This window comes from Rhinatrema bivittatum, unplaced genomic scaffold (genome assembly GCF_901001135.1).
Source record: "Rhinatrema bivittatum unplaced genomic scaffold, aRhiBiv1.1, whole genome shotgun sequence".
NCBI classification, from domain to species: domain Eukaryota; kingdom Metazoa; phylum Chordata; class Amphibia; order Gymnophiona; family Rhinatrematidae; genus Rhinatrema; species Rhinatrema bivittatum.
Genome location: NW_021821047.1, coordinates 32,135 through 48,281, shown reverse-complemented (window position 1 = coordinate 48,281; position 16,147 = coordinate 32,135). Strand labels below are relative to the sequence as shown.

The window sequence follows — 16,147 nt, the reverse complement described above, 5'->3', positions numbered from 1 at the left end:
TACTGTGACATCAGGTTGCTCCGTCTCCATCTGTTGGTTGAGGTGCTTAACCCACTTGTTCTGGATTCATCTGACTGGACACTAAGAAATGGGCTTTGTCTATGGATCTATCTTTCACATTTCCCCGCTGATATTCAGCCCTTCTGTAGCATCCCATTAGACATTCAATACAGGATTTGCTGGATCTAAGCCTGTGGCTTTTAATGTACACAAAAATGTATTTTGTTAATATTCCTTTTTAACTGCATGCTAGACTCAATGCAAATCTGGTGTAGGAACTGTGTTTTCTGTGGTTGTATACATACCTTTCACAGTAATCCTGGAAAATTAAAAATTAAAATAAAATAAAAAGACTGCAGTCTTTAAAATGAGATGATGGGCTTCAGACGGGTGCAATTTCAGGATGGTGGAATTCTAAAAAACAAAATATAAAAGCCTATGAATTGTGTGTTAATCTTACAGAACACAGACCTTTAGATTCTGCAGGGCCTTAGAGAAGAGGAAAAAATAGTGCCAAAATGCATCATGGCCCCTACATTAGGTTATACACAAGCAAATGCAAAGGTCCAGGGCAGTGCAAGAGCTAAAACAGAAAATGAAATACTTTCTTGTAAACAGCCCTTTCTGGCACTCTTTTAGATCTCCTTTGTCGTTTCCTTAAGAAGAAGAGGTGCTGGAGAGAAATACATTTTGCAGAAAAAAATGTTTATAAGTATTTTGCTTCAAGGTTCAATAGTTTATGCGAAATAGCAGAGAAAGTAGAAAAAAACAAACACTATTTTCTTAAGAATATGTAAAACAAAGTATGAATTCTGGATAGCAGCAATGCAATGATAAATCTTATTTTAAAAAATAAATCAGTTTTTTTTATTGGTTTTACAGTCTTAAAATGCAGCAGACAGCTAGCTTTAAATACATCAGATTTTTCTCCAGTCAAAAATCTAGTTCTGTAATTGTGCACTTGTGTTTTCACCGTTCATTAAAAGTGAGAAACATTTTGTAGAATCTGCTTCTACCATTTCAACGGACTCTAGTAGTAGAGCTACACACTGGGGCTTCTTCACTATTCCATTGCTACAGAACTACACAATCTACAATCTGCCCTCCTCTGCCCACTACCAATCCCTTCAGCCACTTAAGAACATAAGAACTTGCCATGCTGGGTCAGACCAAGGGTCCATCAAGCCCAGCATCCTATTTCCAACAGAGGCCACAAGAACCTGGCAATTACCCAAACACTAAGAAGATCCCATGCTACTGATGCAATTAATAGCAGTGGCTATTCCCTAAGTAAAATTGATTAATAACCATTAATGGACTTCTCCTCCAAGAACTTATCCAAACCTTTTTTGAACCCAGCTACACTAACTGCACTAACCACATCCTCTGGCAACAAATTCCAGAGCTTTATTGTGCGCTGAGTGAAAAAGAATTTTCTCCGATTAGTCTTAAATGTGCCTCTTGCTAACTTCATGGAGTGCCCCCTAGTCTTTCTATTATTTGAAAGTGAAAATAACCGAGTCACATCTACTCGTTCAAGACCTCTCATGATCTTAAAGACCTCTATCATATCTCCCCTCAGCCATCTCTTCTCCAAGCTGAACAGCCCTAACCTTTTCAGCCTTTCCTCATAGGGAAGCTGTTCCATCCCCTTTATCATTTTGGTTGCCCTTCTCTGTACCTTCTCCATTGCAACTATATCTTTTTTTGAGATGTGGCGACCAGAATTGTACACAGTATTCAAGGTGCGGTCTCATCATGGAGCGATACAGAGGCATTATGACATTTTCCGTTCTATTAACCATTCCCTTCCTAATAATTCCTAACATTCTGTTTGCTTTTTTGACTGCTGCAGCACACTGAGCCGATGATTTTAAAGTATTATCCACTATGATGCCTAGATCTTTTTCCTGGGTGGTAGCTCCTAATATGGAACCTAACATCGTGTAACTACAGCAAGGGTTATTTTTCCCTATGTGCAACACCTTGCACTTGTCCACATTAAATTTCATCTGCCATTTGGATGCCCAATCTTCCAGTCTCACAACGTCCTCCTCCTATAATGTATCACAATCCGCTTGTGATTTAACTACTCTGAATAATTTTGTATCATCCGCAAATTTGATAACCTCACTCATCGTATTCCTTTCCAGATCATTTATATATATATGGCCTGCCACTGTTTCCTCTTCCATCAGTGCTACTCCTCCCATTCCTGCCACTACCTCCAAACCTTTCTGCCCTGCTGTTATTCTCATCACGGCTGCCTCCGGCTCGCACCCCTAGTGTTCCCACACAGAATGCCTCAAGTAGCCCTCTTTCCACCACTGAGCTGTGTGACCCTGCGCGGGCAAGAGGCTGACATGGAGGGGTGGCAGCAGTCAGGTGGCAATGAGGAAAGGAGAAGAGAGACCTGAATGGGGGGGGGGGGGGGGGAGAAGATAATGGACGGGAGGGAAGAGAGCGATCAAAGACACGGAGGGAAGGAGAGACTCCAAGAGAAGTGGAGGTAGTTGAGAGAAGAGCTATCTTTAGGAGAGGGAAAGAAGTTGTACTAAGAGTGTGACGCATGCAGAGACGGAGAACAAGAAGAATGAAAAAGAAAAAAAAAAAAAGAGGAAACATGAGACTTGGACAAAGAAAAAAAAATGAAAACATTAAAAACGAGAGAGACGACATACAAGTTTTATTAAGGGAAAAAACATTTTTGAGTAGCACATGTAAATGTATAGTATGCAACAGAACTTTTGCTGAATAATCATCACAGAAAATAACCCTGTGCTGCAGGTGTGGAGGCGTAGGCTAGAGCAGCGGACTAAGTTCAAATCCTGCTGTCAGGCCTTGTGACCCTGGGCAAAGCCACTTCCCCCTCCACTGCCTCTGGGGACAGAGAAATACCTACGGTACCTGAATGCAACCCGCCCTGCGCTGCCACTGAAAAGGCGGGGGCTAAGTAAACACCGCACTAGCTTTCTCACTATATTTACCTTGCATAATACAGATTTCTTTTTTTTAAATCATTAACTTATGGTCAATCATAACACCAAGAGGGCAATCTCCAAAGGCATTCCCAAGGTTAAATCTGCCTCCCGCCCCATCACTGCAGGATAGGAAGTGTGCCTGCTGTTTCACAACACACGTGCTTTTTTACCTGCAGGGAAAGAGGGAATGGGGGTTATGTCAAGGGAGGGACTTTCCAAAGCAGGTGCAAAGTCCATGGATACACTTTTGGGGCTCACCGGCAGATTTTCCCAAAGGGAATTCTAGAGGGAGTTCTCCTTAGAAAATGAGCTTTTGCAGGTCCTCTGGTTACTTTCAAGGGAAGACTTGAAAATTGCCTCCATCCATATACTACTTCTGTTACCTTGCTCAGCCTGCTTTATTATCATTTGAACAGTCATTTTCTTATGGCTTTCAAAATGTAAGGCTTTTGTTTAACTGGTAAACTTTGAGGACACGATGCTCCGCCCCTCCTGCTAACAACAGCGCAAGCCATCCTGAAGAGGTGGCACCCAGTGGTCTGAAGTGCCCTTTGAGGCTCCTTCCATCTGCCTTCATCCTGCTGTGATTCCCTTTGTGTCCAGTTGCTGACAATGTTGATATTGTTGAGGTCCCACCCCTCCTACTATCATCAGTGTGGGCTGTCCAGAATGGGGGGGGGGGGGGGAGGGTCACTCCTCAGGGACAGTTTGGGCCATCTATGCTATCCTTTTAGGAAGACTGCATTGTCCGTGGGGTGTTTTGAGGTTTGGCAAGGACTTTTGCATAGTGTTCGATTGCCCTGGCCATTAAGGTTTAGTATTTTGGTTTTATAATTGAAGTTTTGCATTATGCTCATAAAGACAGTAGCTTTCAAACTGGCGCGCAGGTGCTCATGTGCGCTTGTTCACCAGCCCACACCCAGGGACGTGGCCATTTTAAAATAGCCTGACCATGCGCACGTGTGTGCAATTTTAAGTGGACGCGTGTCTGTGAGCGTAAATGCCGCTTCTACCACGTAAGCGGGGGAATTTTAAAAGCCACGTGTGCTAATGTAATTGGCCATTTTCTCCAATTCATTCCCAGTTCACCAACTTAAGGGATAGGAATTCCAACCCCACCCCACCCCCACCCCCTCCGCCTACCTTCCCCACTGTTAGCCTCGACTTTTAAAACCCTACTGATCTGCTTAGAATTTTTTGTGTTACAATTTACATGTCATCCATAGGAGAAGAAAAGTTACATGACTGGGGATCCCTGGCGCACGGTTGTGCGCCAAGTATTTACGGGCAAACTTCAAGTTAAAATGCCGGAACGCCCATGCCCCGACCACGCCCTGCCCATTTCTGGACCTTTTCATTTGTGCGCACAGCAAGTGCGTGCGTATCCGGGCGACTTTTAAAATTCACTCGGCATGCACCAGCCCGATATATTCACACATCCCCTAATTTCGGCACGTGTCAGGTTTTTAAAATTCACCTTAAGCTGTTTCATTCCTAGTGAGAGTAGGAAGTGAGAATTTGTCAGGGGTTAGGGTTTTTTGTTATTATTCCGTCTGAATTATGTATTGAAATATGCTGTTTTATATTTTTATGACTAGTATTAATATGTATATATGAACTGTATCAGGATATGCTGCATTTAATTTCATGCAAAAAAAATGTATTTCTTTATATGTTTTAAGCCCGTTTATAGGCAGTCCTATAAATCTGAAAGGGCAGGATATTAAAAGTCAAAATGAGATTAGATTGTAGCTACAAGAGATAAGTGTCCTGCCAAGATAAATGTATAAAGAAGCTGATAACATTTTCAATACCTCTTCGCCCACTCTATGACTAATGATAGACTTCTGAAGGTTGCAAACTAGAGATTGTGACTCTTACAACAGCTAAGCAAGTAGACATACAAGAACGGATGTACCAAATACTTTTCCCCATGCTTTCATACCAGAAGGAATGCTGGTACATAGCAATCAAAGGGCTTTAAATTCATTTCATTTCTCCTCCCTCCGTTGTTCTTCAGAGGCTTGTGAACACTTTCTATAATGCTGCTGAACTACATTCCAGCTGTCACAGTTGAGCATTTAGCACCAATATGTACTACAGAGAGATTCAGCAGTCAAAAAAGGCTTAGGCAAACAATTGTTGTTAGGAAAGGAAAACAAACAATGTATACATAAGCTTTATTTGCCAGACATTTCCACAGTACACCTCAGTACAAAATGGAAAAAAAAAGGGCTATCACTTGGGGACTGGAATATCAATATGCAAGAAAGCAAATACTTCAGCCTTTCATAAAATGCAATAAACTGCGTATGATAGCTTGTTTTGTCACCTGCCTTATAACATTAAAGGCCTGATTTTCAAAAGCATGTACACATTTAAAACTGGGTTTTACATGTGTAAATGCATTTTACCTGTTTAAGTGGGTGTTTGAAAATTGTTACAATACATGCCATTGAATTATCAATAGGTTTTTACCAGTATTATGTGCACTTAACATGGGTAAATGTCTTTTGAAAATTGCTAGGATAGTATGTTACATTTGCATGTTTAATTCCTTTGAAAATTCCCCTGTAAGAATCTGATTCAATAAGACTTTGCTAAGGAGACCGAAGAACAGTAAAATGTAGCTTAGAAAATAAAGTAGATTGAATTTAGGTTGGATGGATGGGAGAAATCGGGGGGGGGGGGGGGGGGGGGGAGGAGGTAAGAAATCAGGGACTGCATGAACAGAAAATTGTAATGTTTAGGTCAATAAAAGTGGAATACATAGCTAAAGAAGTTTGACTACACTGGAATCTTAAGGATAGGGGCCTGCACAGTATAACTAAAAAGAAGAAATCTGATTTAAAAAACTGAAAGAGAATGCAGACCACACTCCCACTATAAACAAATTATTCTGGAACACAGATAATTATTTTACAAGATAAAGACTAAAAGTCATAAGATGGAATCTAGCTTCCAGCAGAGAAAATTACACATTGAAGTTTTAAAATTCCATGCTTTCTGACTACTTAAAAACTGTTTCAACTGCACATAAAGCTCTCTTGCCTGATAAAACAGCTTCCATGGCATCTAAAGGGCTGTACATAAATACCAGTATCTAGAGGAGAAAAAAAAAAAGATGCGTGGATTAATAAGGAAAATAATAAAGACACATATTTGTATCCTTCCCTATAAAAAAATTTAACTATACTGCATAGCACATCACTTAAAGAAATGAAAACAAATTTATATTTATATAAGCAGCTCAAGAGTAGTAGTAATTTGAGTGTCCAACTTCATTCTCTGACATCTACAGACACTGTCAGACTTGCACAATGCAAGCATTAAGAGCAAAAGCTGTAAATTTGAGAGATTGAAATAGCATATCTTGGCTTTGGGGTGAGATTAATTAGGAGAGATCAGCTCGGACAGAGAGACATTTGGAGTCGCGGTCACACTCAATTACATACAAACATAGTGAGTCACAGCCATGCACTTACAGCACAGGCACACACACACACACCCATCACTTAGAGCCTGATTTTAAAAAGCATTTACACACTTAAAATTGGAGTTTACACATGTAAATAGGCTTTTGAAAATTGCTACAATACATGCCATTGAATTGTCCATAGGATATTCCCATGTAAGGGCACTATATGGGTGTAAATAGTTTTGGAAAATTGCTAGAATAGTATATTAATTTACATTACATTTAAAATTACCTGCAAAATGAGTCAGAAATACACACACACACACGTCATAGATATGCATTTACAGCACAAGCTCACATTCACAAACTGAGGCACAGTCACACAGGAGTCAGAGCCATACACTTCCCTTACAGCATAGTCACACGCACATAGGCATTCAGTTACACTTACTCCATCGCATGGACTCACAGTGCACGATTTGCACCACCTCATAGAAACTGGACTTTGCCAAATGTCCGTGACTAACTTGCCGCCGGGGAAGCTGCAGAAGAAGCCTGGGCCAGACGATAGGATGTCAGCTCCCAGAACGGAGTCCAAAGCTCGCGACCGGCCCCATCAGCCTCTGGGGCGAGGGTGAGGGCTTCAGGAGAGTGCCCGATCCTGCCCTGCGAGCGCGGCGGGAAGGGCCTGGATACGAGAGTCGCCCTGTACACAGAATCCGGGACGGAGGGGAGGGCCAGCCCTTCCCCAGCTAGTTCCGTGTTTTGATTTTTTTTTTTTTTCCCCGGAAACGTCGCATTCGCACTCCTCCCTCCTCTCCTACCAGAACTGGTTTACGCCTGATGTCAGACGCAAGGGGCGGAGCTTCGGCATCCGTCGGCCTGGCTCGTCCTGCTTCTGTGACCTATCGTGTTGCCAGGTTGGGCTCCATTTTTCCCGGTTGTGCGAGTCGGGCTAGTTTTGGACTGGGCAGCTGACTGTCAGCGGCTCTCTGTGCTGTTTCGTCAGCTTTCTTTCTTTGCCTCGAGTAGCCAGCAGTCACAGAGTGATGACTCATTGGCAGCAGCCAATCAGAGGTGACAGAAACAGCAGGGTGGATGTAGAAGGCGGGGTTGCTGCAGAACGCGGAAGGAAGAGGAAGGGGCGTGCACCCTGCTTTTATCTTCGACTTGCTGCTGGCAGTTTTTGCGAAAATAGAACTGTTTGCTTTTATCGCCGAATCTACTATTGCTGCTGCTGCAGCAGCAGCTCGTAATCTCAGTACTAAACCTAAAGCTGTTTACTTCCTCGCTTTATCCTGCTGAAGCTTGGGAACTGAAGATAAAGGTAAGAGGCGAGAAGGGGTTTGTTTTTTTTTTTTGGGGGGGGGGGGGTTGCTTAATTGAGGAAAAAGAGTAACACGGAGGAATGGGTGGAAGACAAGAAAGTGGTAGAAATGGAGTTTGGGAGGAAAAAACGAGGATGTTGACTGCAAAAGAGGGCAAAGATGGTGGTGATACTGGTTTAGTATCAAAAATAGAATAAGCAGAGAAAGGTGGAGACAGGAAGGGAAGAAGGGTGAGGGGTAAGAGGCGTGTGGGACAAAGAGGAAAGGAGGGAGGAGCAAAGAAGAACTGGGCAGAGAGGAGTGTGGCGGACAAGAGAATGTTGGGGTGGGGGGAGGCAGAGAGGGAATATGAGGAGCAAAGAGGGAAGCAGAGCCAGGGCTAGCATTTTTGCTGCCCTGCATAAACAATTACTGGAGCGCTCTCTTCCCCCCCCCCCCCCCCCCCATTTGTTGTCTGTCCTGGGCCTGCACAGAAAAGACCAGGTCCCTGTAGTGATCTAAACTATAAAAATTGAAATGGGTATGTATTAGATTGGAAGCCCTATGGGGACAGGGAAATACCCACATCACCTGAATGTAATCTGCTTTGATGTACACGTTGAAGTGCCAAAAAGTGGAATATAAAAATCTAAATAAATAAAATAAGTGGATAAGTATTGATTGTCTTTATTGTACTGTCTTCCTTGTATTGCTGTGCCAACTAGATTCCCCCCCCCCCCCTTTAGGAGCCTTGTGTCAGAATAATTTATATATATACGTGTATGTATATTTTTATATATTGCATTTGTAATGGTATTATAAAAAACTTCTTTATAAATAAACTTTAAAAGCCTGACATTTGCCACCTGCAGTTGGAGAGAATGGAGATGCACAAACTTTCTCCTCTTTCTCATATATACACCTCTAACATTCATTCTGTCATTCATATTGTCACTCACACACCCTTCTTAACAAATCTCATACACATGCTCACCCATTCTCTCTCCCTGTGCGCTCTCTTCTTCACACAAGTGCGCACTACAGGATAGGCTCTCCTAGTACACTACCTCTTTGTTCTTAATTTGGATGCTGCCCCTCCTCCTGGTTCTGCAGCAGGATTCCCATTGCAGTGAGAAGTCTGATCCACCTAAAGGTCCTGTGAGAACAACCTGTAATCTGCTGGGCACCACAAGAGCCTTACACTAGCAGAAAAAAAAAAAAAAACACCACCAGTACCAAGTAGCCATACTTTGCCTAGGCTGTTCCCCCCCCCCCCCCCCCCCCCCCCCCTTTCTCTTGGCATTGGAGAAACTCAAGTCATCTCATTGAAAAAGCAACACTGTCTTTGCTGCTTTTAGTCTCGCTATTGGCTGTGCAGGGGCGGCGAGTCAGTAGCAGGCACACCGAACCAGGAAAAAAGTAATGCTGCCAGGGGCCGCGTTTGCTGCTTATGCAGAAGCATCTTAAATCTGTTGGACCGCATGCTCATTGCTTATCACTCTGTGCTCCTCTTCAAAAGACATCAGCTCCAGGTGCAACATCCAAGCACCCTTTTGATCTTGCTGTGCTGGCCCATGAATGCAGTTGGACCCACTGGACTAAAGGTACAGACCATTGCCTGAAGGCTCTACACTGGGCCGATGCTGACTCTGCAGTGTGCTTCTGCTGTTGCCTTCCCCCTCCAAGCAGTGCCATCCCATGCAATTGCATGGAATGCATACCTGATAGTGCAGGGCCTGAAGGGGAGTAGGGGGTGAGATGCAGAGTCTGTTGGGCACATTGTGTGGGAGAAAAGGAAATTGGTAGAGGTGTTATGTCAGGGATGTATAGTTCCTATTGTTGCTTTTTTTTTTATTGCTTTCTCTAACCCTCCTTCCCTGGCTCTCTTGCCCCTGGCCTCGTTCAAAACTTTGGTAAAGAATTTAGTTGCTGAGGAGCTATCTTACTCTATCGGGCATCACAATAAACTTTTCAAAGTTAGAGCTATTCCTGACTGGACTAAGAGCAATGCTGGAATGTCCTGTGTATAATGTAGTGAGGAATGGGTTTCAATATTTATTGTATGTATGCACCTGTTGACATAGTATAAATGCACAAGTTTTTATGTTTTAATACTTCAGAAAATAATTATTGAAAATACCATTTATGTTAGCTTTTTTGGTCCCCTGAAGATTGGATTACTTATGGGTTTGAGACTTCAGTTTTCCCTAGTTAACTGGGCTAGTTTTGGGCTATGTGTCTTACTTTGGGCTACAAACCCCATTTAAAATCTGGCACTTGTTTCAACTAAAATATCGGCGTGCCCAGGTGCGGTTAGAGAGCTGTGCAATCAACGGGATTGGGGAGGGGGTTAGGAACACGGTGTTTGTGAAAGGCAGCCGGGTTCTGTTCTGAATGTCCTAGTGACATTCAGGTTTAAAAATGGGATTATTTCTGAGTGTTGGTCTTGAAATTTATTCCCTCGAAGTAGAACCAGATTGTGTCTGAACTGCGATTTTTGCTGCTGTCAACTTGCCAGCTTTTCGAATCCTTTTTTTCTTTTTTTTTTTTTTTGTAACGTATTTTCTGTTTGCAGTTCAGGTCTTCTCTTGTCTTTACTGTAGTCGTTCCTCTCTGCCTTCCTTGCTTATTTTGCAAGCTGATTTGTCCCTGCCCAGTCCTGCATGCCTTATATTTCTTAGCCCTCCTGCATTTTTACACCCATCCTTGCAGCCCTTTTTTATGGCAGACCTCACATGCATGGGACACACCCATTGTTGAAGAAGAAGCTTGCGGTGGCCTCCAAGCCTTTCCTCCCCTCTGAAGTCCTTGCTGTCTGGAGTTCTCCCCCTTGCACTGTGCTGGACTGCTTCAATTTCCACCAAATCCAGTTAAGCACACCCCTCCTGTAACTTTTCTCTTCCTCCTGTGTCTCTGCTTTATTCACAGTTGCCAGATATACCAAGCATTTTTTCCAACAACACAAAATGGGGGAAGATCTTTTGGCTTATGCATTCTGGGACAGGAAACCACTTCACTGTGGCAAGTGACTTGTGTAAATCATGCATTAATATATTCCTCTAATTACTTAGAAACAAGGGTCAACAAACAAGTTGTAGGACAGGTAAATATATTTTTGTTGGATTAATTTAATATATCTGTGACCAGGTTTCAAGATTTATCCTCCCTTCGGGCCAATGAAGATGCAGTTACTTACCTACGTTTGCCGTATAAAACAGAGATGAATACATGTTGAAAGTTTGTATTTTATGGAATGAGTACGTGTACATATTGATATGTGAAATGTACTGAAAAAATGGTTGAATTTGAACTTGAGCAAAATGAGATTTCTGCATGTGTTAGATTTATTTATAAGTATTTCAGGGTCTGCCTTTACCTAAAGCTTAGGGCCAAGGTGGATTATATAAAATAAGTCATTGAGTACATAAACAATGGATATATAAAGATGTGATAGTCTCTAAATATAGATAAGTGGGATACATTAAGTAGCATTAAGGAAATAGGTGCATTGGATATAAATTCCATATATTTAGTCAAGAAGTAAGTTAAATACTAGTTGGCTAGATCAGTATTTCCCATCTTTTTCAAGCCCAAAGTACACCTACACTAACCAAAATGTTATGTGGTACACCAAACTCCACTGATCAGGCAATACAGAAATGAAGAGAATTTATGTGGCCAAAAGGTAAGAGCTAAGGAAGTACTGAAAGCCTCACCAGTCTCTCTTCCAAACTTTAAAACAAATACTAAGTGAGTAGAGAACACATGGACTCCTTACAGTAGAACAGCTCCCTCTGTATATAAGTGCAGGAGACATCAGTGTGGTGAATGTGGGGAAACTATTTTAAGCAGTTATTTAGTTTACATGAAGAACTTAATGATTCTCTGCTCCACTACAAATATTACTAATTTAATTATTTGATTATAAGGCGTATAAGTTCTGAAAATAAATGCCTGCTTGAAACAAGTCATGAGATCAGATATATTAAAGAGTAGTTACTCAGGAGGCTAACTGTGCAGATATCAGAGGAAAACAGGACAGTAGCCACTTGGCCACACCTAATTGTTTGCTGATGTGATAGGGACAGAACCTTGGGGCCTCAAGAACACATGGGTGTAGCCCAGAGAGAAACTGAAACTAGGACAAAGGTCAGCAGAATCAACACAAAATGACCTACTTCAAGCTAACTGAAATCCAGAGAGAGAACAGATCAGAACTTGTTGAACATTACAGTGGTTAATGAAGTGCCTGGTGAACTGTTACTGGTTTTTCAGCATTGTTTCCGTCTTTCCAAAGATATGACTCATGTTGGAAACTGTGAGGGGGAAATATCTTTGTATATATTCTTTAATGCAAACTCTAATCTTTATGCTTTTATTACTTATATAGACATATAAGTAAAACTTCTATACTTATAAATAAGTGTATTGTGACAAAATAACCATCAATTTTCCTACCCACTACAGTGAGGCAGCCAGCTCATTTAGTTAAATGAGCTCTGGAAGCAAAAGTGAACTGCTACCAACACTCAGCACATCACATTTCATGCTCTGTGCATGCTCTTCCTGTCTCACTCAGCCTGGGGATAAGACTACCATTGAAGGACTCAAAGGAGGATGCTCAGGAGGGAGAAAATAAGGAGGTGCTGTATGTAATGTGGGGGCCAATTCTAACTGGCAGCATCCAAGGCACAGAATTGGCACACTCCAGGGCTCATGCTAAAACTAGGAAGAGGAAGCATGCATATACTTATTTAGGTTTTATATTCTGCTTTTCACACTTTTTTTTTTTTTTCAGTGCTTCAAAGTGGATTACATTCAGGTACTGTAGGTATATATGATCTCAGATCTCCTACACATTTAAGAGTCACCACCCATCTGAGCATTAGGTAGTAGTGATCAGGTCTAAAGGCACACTGATTGGGGAAACACTGGAATAGATGGAGCTTGGAAGCGGTCAAATCTTGTGAGATTCAGTCAGGGAGACTTCTAATGTGTAGTTCTAGAGCATGAGTGTATGCTGTGGCCTTGCTAAACAGCCATGCTTTGAATTATTTTCCAGAAGGAGAGGTAACAAATTAGGCAATGACAATTTTTTTTGTTACAAAGGCTTAAATTACATCTCTTCCTTAAGTGTTTGTTTTTAATTTCTTTATTCTGTGCTTTTTCCAAAGTCTGGCAGTATGATGAGGGCACTACCTCATTTCCTGCTCATGATCAGAACACAGTTCCTTTCAAATTTAAGTAGTATGTGTGTAAACCTCCACTCTATATCAGGCTGATACAGTACAGTGCGCTCCGGAGCGCACTGTTAGCCGGCTTTTGGACGCGCTAGCATTAATTTCTGCCGGCACCGGGAAAGTGCACAGAAAAGCAGTACCCTCATGGCGTATTAAGTCAGAGGTCCCGAAAGTTTAAAAAATAAAAAAAAAATTTTAAATGGGCCTGCGGCTGGCGGGTCAAAAACTGGATGCTCAATTTTGCCGGCATCCAGTTTCCAAAACCGTGGCTGTCAGTGGGCTCGAACCGATGCCAGCAAAATTGAGCGTCAGCTGTCAAACCCGCTGACAGCTGCCACTTCCGTCAAAAAAGAGGCGCTAGGGACGCGGTAGTGTCCCTAGCGCCTCTTTTTACCGCTGGGCCTAATTTTAATAAATTAAATATTGAATTGCGTGCACAGGAGAGTGGCCTGTGCGCGTGCTGGGAGAGCGGGCACTCGCCCGCTTTATAATATGTATATATATGTATATTATAATATGTATATTATAAAGCGGGCACTCGCCCGCTTTATAATATGTATATTATATACACCACTTTATATTCGATTCAAAGGCTCTTTTCTCCTACGTCTTCTCTTTAACCAAACCATCTCCTCCTTCTATCCCAGACCACCAAGCTCTCAACAAAGCAAACGAACTAGCAAACTACTTCAAAACAAAAATCACTAACCTTACCCAATCAATCACATCCAACAACCTTACCCTAACACACCAGCTCACATTCCTGCCGCAACAAACCACAAGCCTGGATTCATTCGAGCTCACTTCTTCACTGGAGATTGAAATCACACTTAAAAAATTCAAACCTTCCTCCCACCCATCTGACCCAATACCAACAAATCTCCTCATCGCCATACCAAACACCATCTCAAAACCAATTGCAGAAATTATCAACACATCCCTCTCTCAAGGTTTAGTTCCTAACCAGTTAAAATTGGCAATACTGAAACCATTACTAAAGAAACCAAACGCTTGCCCATCAGACCCAGCCAATTTTAGACCCATCGCTAACTTACCTCTTATCGCCAAATTGATGGAAAAAATTGTCAACAAACAACTGTCAGATTATTTGGAAGATCATAACATTCTATCCCCAGCTCAATATGGATTCCGAAAACGCCTAAACACCGAATCGCTCTTACTATCTCTCACTGACACAATCCTCGTTAACCTGGAGAATAAACAATCTTACCTGCTCATTCTCCTGGATCTTTCTGCTGCATTTGATACGGTAAAACACTCTACTGTAATAGACCAACTAGCCAACATAGGTATCAAAGGCACAGCCCTTAGATGGTTCCATTCCTTCTTAAGTAACAGATTCTACAAAGTAAGGATAAACAACAAAGAATCGCATCCAATCCTGACAGAGCAAGGAGTCCCACAAGGATCATCACTTTCACCCACCCTCTTCAATATCTACCTCCTCCCTCTCTGCCATCTACTCTCAAACCTAAAGCTTACCCATTACCTCTATGCAGACGACATACAAATCCTCCTTCCGATCACAGAATCCCTTCAAAAAACTATCACGTACTGGAACGAATGCCTACAGCCCATCAAAAACCTACTCTCAAGCCTCAACTTAGTATTGAATGCTAATAAAACCGAAATGCTCATTGTCTCCCAGGATCCACGCACAATCTCTTCCAGCCTTTCTCTACCTAACACAAACAACTCGTTCTCCTCCGACGTCAGAGACCTTGGAGCATGGCTTGATAATCATCTAAACCTAAAAAAGTTCGTAAACAATACCACAAAGGACTGCTTTTATAAACTGCAAGTCCTCAAAAAAACTTAAACCTCTCCTTCACTTCTCCGACTTCAGGCTAGTACTACAATCCATCATTCTTTCCAAGCTCGACTACTGCAACTCCCTGCTACTAGGTATTCCCGCAAACACTATCAAACCATTGCAGATGGTTCAGAATTCAGCAGCAAGAATTCTAACTAGCACTAACAAAAAAGATCATATCACCCCAATCCTTCAGAACTTACATTGGCTCCCCATCAAACAAAGGATACTCTATAAAGTACTCACTATCATCCACAAAGCGACAAACAAACTAGCCCCCATTACATTAAGTTCTCAACTCCAACCGCACACTTCCTCCAGACCAATCAGAAGCGCATACAGAGGAACACTGCATGCTCCGCAAATAAAATCATCATTGAGCAAACGAGCGTTATCTTCAGCAGGCCCACACCAGTGGAACACGCTTCCCCCAGATCTTAGACTAGAACCCAGTCATCAAGAATTCAAAAAAAGACTGAAGACTTTTCTCTTCCAACAAGCTTACCCAGACACTTAATCTTACCGTGACTGACAGACTTCCTAATTACCAGGCATCCCTTAACTATGGACACTGTATCAAGTACTTCTTTTAAGAATCTGAATCTGGACAATTATCTTTGAGCTCAAAAATTCACTTTATTTCTTATATATATTTGGCATTGCTTATATTTATATTTATTGCTACTTTAAATAGTTATACTTCTTATATATAATATTATATTTCTTTATTTATTACCAGTTAAAATATTATTACTTTAATTAGCACTATGTTAAATTGTCAACCAGTTATACTGTTCCATATGTTATACGGTTCCATGTAAAGCTCTGCTCTCTGTTGAGCAGTTCTTCGTTTTATGTAAACCGGAGTGATTTGTAGCCCCTACAAGAACTTCGGTATATAAAAATTAAAAATAAATAAATAAATAAAATGTGAAATAGAAGCCAAAATTGGGAAATATCTGAACATCACTTTCCTTTCCCTCACTACAAATTAACAAACAGCTGAGTGCTGCTGTATAAGTACTGTTCATCAGATAATGGTAAGGAAACATCCAGCTATCAAAAATTGCTCTTTAATTTCAGACAGAAGCTGGAATTAAACCCTGAAAGCTACATCTCTGTATCTCTCCCAGCCTCTGTCTCTCTGACCCTAAACAAAGGCATCGGTTTTCTTTTATACCTAAGTAAAAGGTTCCATGAGCCATCATTCCCAGTCCTCATTGGCTCCAAGCAGGCATTCACCAGAGTTATGATTTCAAGAGCTAAAAATTGGGCTGTTTTGAATCAAAATTAGAATTTATAACTAACCTATGAAAACACATCTCCCCCTGTCCAGTAGAATCCACTAAATGTCACTGTAAGCTAGC

The 16,147-nt window shown here is 41.7% G+C and overlaps 1 protein-coding gene across 1 annotated transcript in view; it reads right to left on the bottom strand.

The window, feature by feature from the left end:
- The window catches only part of LOC115082394 (solute carrier family 35 member F5-like), a gene marked incomplete at its 3' end in the record, with an annotated part of 72,373 nt that extends 64,648 nt beyond the window's left edge, over window positions 1–7,725 (bottom strand). The window contains 3 exon segments of the mRNA XM_029586613.1: window positions 306–414; window positions 6,033–6,084; window positions 7,224–7,725.
- Window positions 7,726–16,147: the final 8,422 nt, after the last annotated feature.